This window comes from Crocodylus porosus, unplaced genomic scaffold (assembly GCF_001723895.1).
Source record: "Crocodylus porosus isolate Cpor-Errol unplaced genomic scaffold, CroPor_comp1, whole genome shotgun sequence".
NCBI classification, from domain to species: Eukaryota; Metazoa; Chordata; order Crocodylia; family Crocodylidae; genus Crocodylus; species Crocodylus porosus.
Window position 1 is genome coordinate 60,530,590 of NW_017728931.1, and position 5,725 is coordinate 60,536,314.

The following is a 5,725-nucleotide window of genomic DNA, read 5'->3' on the forward strand; positions in this document are numbered from 1 at the left end:
GGGGCATGTGTAAATAGGATCTTCATTTCCCAGAGCTTCGGCTTGCTCTGTTAGACATCCTCCCCTTGCTTTTTTCTTGCCACTAATCAAAGGGGTAAATAATGTCTGCCAAGCTCAGAATGTCTGCTCTATTCTGTGGGAGTGCTGGAGCAATGCTGTTGTCGTGATGGTCCAGAATATATGTGAGGCAAGGACTGTCTAAAATATCTACCAATGTTGCGGTTGGTCCAATAAAAGATATCACCAAAAAGCTCCTACCTCCAACCCATGCTAGCATTCCTCACCCTGTGCAAGGGGGAAGGGAGGAGTACCAAAACACTACAGCACAAACAGGACTAGGGAAATGTGTTGCTATGTGCATGACAGGCTCTCAGGAAGAAGAAAGAACCATTCAGAGCTGGGACTCCCGGGCTCTAGAAGCTGACAGTGGATGAATAGGAAAGGGAATGAGACAGGACTGACTGAACCAGAGTAACTAGGTAATCAACACTGCCAAAATCTGGCCTCTCACGCATCTTAGCTGACCAACTTTCCTCCACTCCCTCCCTGCAGCTTGAAAAGATGACATTAACTCTGGAAATTACATTTCATTTCCTACAACAACTTGTCCTCCCTTCATTATTTCTAGAGATACCAACAGCATTCATACCATCTAAGAGGCAACCTAGTGACTGTCCTTGGCATCCCTCCTGAATGCATAGACACTCATCCCCATGATATTCAAGTACTTTGAAAATACCAAGGAATTTATACCCATAGCATACATATGGTATGGAATTACTAGTCCCATTTTAGAGATAGGGAACTGAGGCATGCAGTGATTTTTCAAAGGTCACAGCAGAAATCTGTGGCAGAGCCAGAAACTGAATCTAGGTCTCCTAAGTCTCAGTCCCATGTCTTAAACACAAAAAGCCCATTTTCTGGTGCCCAGAATCCTGCGAAATCATTTACACCAATGCAAAATTAAGCACCACCAAACCCAGAATGCATACGTCATGAGTGAGGCCCTCCAAAATTATTAAATTGGTAGCCAGAGAATGAGTGCTGATCCTTCCATTTCAGAATGAAGTGCTGGGGGGGAGGGAGAGAAAATTTTCTTTTGAAATTACAAAAATTTTAACCTCAGACATTTCAAAATGAAATTCTGTTTTGGGGGGGCAGAGGTCTGGGGCTCCTGACTGCAGCGAGGACCCTGGAAGCCCTGGCACTCTGCCTGAGAAGCAGCCTGGCCCATGGGCTGCTAAGGAACCAAAAAGGAAAACTGGCAGAAATCCAGGCAAGTTTTGAAGCAGACCTGCATTCAGCCCAAAGTCTGGTCAAAACTGACACATTCCTTCAGGGTGTTTTAATGAACAGACATTTTCCAAAGGAAAAAAAAAAGTTCCGTGAGAAAATTTCTGACTGTCACTGACCTCCCTTGTGTGGATATTGAAAGGATGGGACAATTTAATACAAGCAAAGGACTTTGAATATGAATCAAGACTAAGAGTTATTCTTTTCTTAGCACCTGGATTCACCCCTCCCCGTTTACATCAAGACCTCCCCTACCCCAATTGTTTCTTTCTGTCTAAGGCTGCAATGAACCTTCATTTGTAACCTAGACAATCAGTTAAGGGATGGAGGCAAAGGAGGAGCACGGAGTTCAGAGCTATTACAGTTGGGCCTGCAGGGGAGAGGAGGGAGGCAATGGGAGAAAAGCAGTTTTTCTTTGCAAGCAGTCTGTTAGTTGTTCCTGTGAGTGCTTTGCAAAGACTTTAATTGACTGCACCTGAAGGGACTTGACACTCTAATAAACCAGGAGCTGGGCAGAGAGAAAGGAAGATAGACTATTCATTAATATGTATTTATGCATGTTTAAACACAAAAGGGAGCCATGCTCTAGTTGTTAGCCCAGCTGTCTTTTATAGTGACCTTGCACTTATAAATTGCCTTTCCTGTTTTGCAGGCAGGCTCTCACAGGGGATAGTGTCCGACACCACCAAGCTCTATCAGGAGGAGTCACATAGGCAATGAGTTAGGAGTGCTTAGCTTTTTCGGCTCAAGACACCCCCTCAGTAGACTTGAGGCAGCCCTCCATTACTTTTGTGAATTGAGCAGCACCCTATTTAAAAAACTAGCTTATCTATTTCAGTGCTAACATCCTTTGCAGAAGGATGGGCAATGGGAGTGGAAGAGTGGCCAGGCATAGACAGTGTGAGTCTGCCCTTATCTGCTCATCTCATCACACTTCCTACATCACCCATTCAAGGATCTTCTGGCACACTGGTTGAGAATCACTGCTCCAGATGTTCCAGCTTCTTAGTTCTGTGTGTGAGCAGATTATTTGCCTGAGGGAGGGGCTCCAAGAGCTGTTTATAACCTTACGAAAGCAAGCACAGGGCTGTGGAAAGGAGTTATTTAAGTCAGGGCCCCCAGGCCAGATCCAGGCCGTGAAGAGGTCTGATCCAGCATGGCAATTGGTGTTAGAGCTGTGCCATGCTGCCTGTTTCCTACACAGTACTTCTGTCTGCTGTGGATCCTATTGCTTTGCTTCATCAGGGGCCAGGAACAGGGTCAGATTATCCATTTAGAGGGCCCTCGGCCCATTGAGACCCCACTCCCCACCCTGGTGCTGCCAACTCTGGGGAGCGGGACTCAGAGCCACCATAACAGCAAGGCCAGCAGGGCCATTTGTATCGCTGCTCCAGAGAGAAGTACTGCACCCCCACCACGCACGTGCTTAGTTTGCCTATGCATTAATCTGGCCCTGGCCAGGCATCTGAAATGAGGCTATTGACATGCAGCTGACCACCCAGGGGGTTGCAGGGTAAAGACAAGTTCTGGCCCATACTGTTGAGGTTTGAGGGGAGGGGTGTGTGTCTGTAAATAGTACTCATATAATACACTGTTTTTGAATTTCCCAATGTTTACCACAATACAAAGACAATGCAACAATCACTGCAACCATAGATCACTTGATTGAGAGTTACTGTCTGCTAGTGACATAAACTAAGTGAAGGCACGAGTCAGTGAAGTGAAAGTGTTTCTATTAAGGTTAGCATTAATTAGGGTTGCTAAACTTTTTGTTTATTAAGTTATGGTAATATAAAGTTACAATTCATATTGTACATTTTTATTTATAATACATCTAAATTTAGATTTAAATGTAATATTTAGATGTATAATAATGTGCTAAACTATATGATATAATCTACTTTCCACAGAATTTTCTATTAAGATATACAGTATATGCCTCCTTGCCATTCAGAAGGAAGCGAAAGGGCCACAGGGAAAGGGCCGCCTGTGAAATTAAAGCCACGAAAATTGCTTTGTCTCACTATGAGTTAAGTGGACCTGTACACACACACACACACACACCCTTTCAATATATATGTAACTCTGGCACATGGTGCTACCCATGTGCCATGTCCAAGTGTTGGAATAGTGGGGTGCCCATTAGCATAAGCCTCACTTGGCTCTCCTAAGAGCTGAAATGAGGCTTTCAAGCAGGAAGGGCCCCTTTTACACTTACAAACCTTTTGCAACCACAGATATTATTATTTACAAATATTTAATTATATACAATTTAAACATATACAGAATAAGGTATAACTAAAGTGGATACAAATTACAAATTGCTACCAAAATAAGTCTATAAACATTACACAAAAGGGGCACTGGTGATACTGGGATAGTCACTTGGGTGCCTATGGAGTTCATGAACCTCTTAGGTGTGATACAGGTTAAAGGAGAATTATAAACAATAATTAGACATTGAAACAAGAATAAATAAATTGCTCAATATTAAAAAAAACCATAAAAATAAAACAATCCCCAGCTCCATCCACTGGCACCATGGGCGGTCCTTCGTAGCTGGGGTCCTCCCACATCGCACAGGCATCACCGCACTGCTGACAGCTGCTCCCACATCTGGGTCCCTGCAACACACAATGTACACAGCCTGGGCCCATGGCCCCTGCACAGTGGGCCATGCAATTCAGGCTGCAGGGTGAATACATGAGTGCAATAGGTTTTGTTCCCACAGCCCTCACCCCTCCCTTTAGGTCATATACACAATGATGAACTGGGGCTAGTTCCCCAAGTCTCACCTCCTCTTGCCTGAGCGCTGGAAAGTGCCTAGCCAGACTTTTGCAGCTGCACACCCCTCCCTTGAATTACACATGCACACTAACTGGGGGTGGGGGCGGGGCTTGCTTCCTCACAAGTGAAGCAGGCTTAACTTTCAGAGCTTGGGTTGAGTCCCATGCTTGAGATCCTGCTGTTTTGATTGGTGGAGCCCATCCATCTTTCCTGAGGGGGAGGAGCTTACCTACTCTTCAGGTCCAGAAGACTTCAAAGGTCCTGGAGCATATAAAAGGAGCTGTGTGCCCAGCATGAGGGAGATGTGTTGGGGACAGAGAAGAGCAGGGCTTAGAAGAGCTGGGGAGAGCCACTCAGTAGGACAAAGCAGGAGCCCAGGAAGAGTCCCCGCAGACTTCCATCAGCAGGGAGTGGTGGAGAGCTCCAGTGGTTGGGCTCCTGGGGCGCAGCATGGCATCCAGACTCTGGGAGCTGTGTGAGGCAACTCAGGTCTGCAACCTCTGGCATGCAGCCAGAGGCCCAGTGCATAGAACAGGATCTCTGGAGCCCCTTGGGTGGTTCAGGTCCACAACCCCCAGCACAAGGCTGGTAGCTCAGTGCAGGAGGTGCTTCATGGAGGGTGAGAGATCCTGGGAGCTGCTTGAGCTGGCTCAGGACAACAGCTCAGTGCAGATGACACTGCCCAGAGGATCCAGGAACAAACCAAGCCCCAGTGCTGCACAAGGCTGCCAGGCCTCCAATCCCTAGCACAAGGCAAAGCGGTGCATGTGGTACTAAGCCAGGCTGGTGGCAGCAGAGTCAGGTGGCAGCAAAGACTAGTGGTGAACGGGAGGCAACCCTCTGGGACTGTGGAGTAGAAAGTTACTCTGAAGAGAGGCTCTCAACAGGGGAGGGACCTCCCAGGGTCGTGAAGGTGCACCACGTGAGCTGTTCCTGGGTGATAGTGGGGGAGCTTAAGAGTCTTTGGGGTCTCCTCCTCCTCTTCTTTCTCCTGCCCCCTCCTTTCCTGCAGTGGTACCTTGGGAGTGGGGCCCCTGCCCTGGAGGGCACCCAGGTAGTCTAAGGATTGCTGGTTATACTTGCAGAGTGTGCCTTATAGTTTACATGAATAAGCTGAACTACTAGTTTGTATATTAATAGAGTTATAAGGTTGCCCAATCAATATCCTTTGTTCTGGGCGGGTCTATGGTTCATATGTATTTTTAAATAATAATTGGGGGGGGGCAGTTTATTGTTTTGTAAATTTGTACATGTATGTATATGTCCTTACCCTTCAATGGTTTTGTTGTAATAATAAATTTGTATATAGTTAAGTAATTGTTTGACTGGGCCTGACTATAGGAGACGGAGGTGGCTGCTGGGCTGTTGTGTCCCTCTGCAGCACGCCACTCTGCCAATAATTCCCTCTATTAGAGAGGGGAGTACAAACCCACGTACACCCAGGCTACACAAGGAAACTTGCATGCTCCTCAAGCAGCTGCCTGAGGGGATCAGTCCACTCCCTCCAAAGCCCCGGCTCAAGCTGTAGGGCTGTGAGTACACCTCTGACCTGTTGGCAGTTTGACATAGCTCCTGTGGGCTCTGGGGGAGTGAGTCACTGCCGCTGGGCCCCCACAGCATGCACCCTTCTCTCCCCCTCTCCCTG

General features: G+C 47.0%; 1 long non-coding RNA gene across 1 annotated transcript in view; it reads right to left on the reverse strand.

The window, feature by feature from the left end:
* The window catches only part of LOC109316081, a 14,290-nt gene extending 11,242 nt beyond the window's left edge, over window positions 1–3,048 (reverse strand). Inside the window, exon 1 of the long non-coding RNA XR_002102671.1 lies at window positions 2,970–3,048. This is a non-coding gene — a long non-coding RNA (uncharacterized LOC109316081). The remainder of the gene's footprint in view (window positions 1–2,969) is intronic.
* Window positions 3,049–5,725: the final 2,677 nt, after the last annotated feature.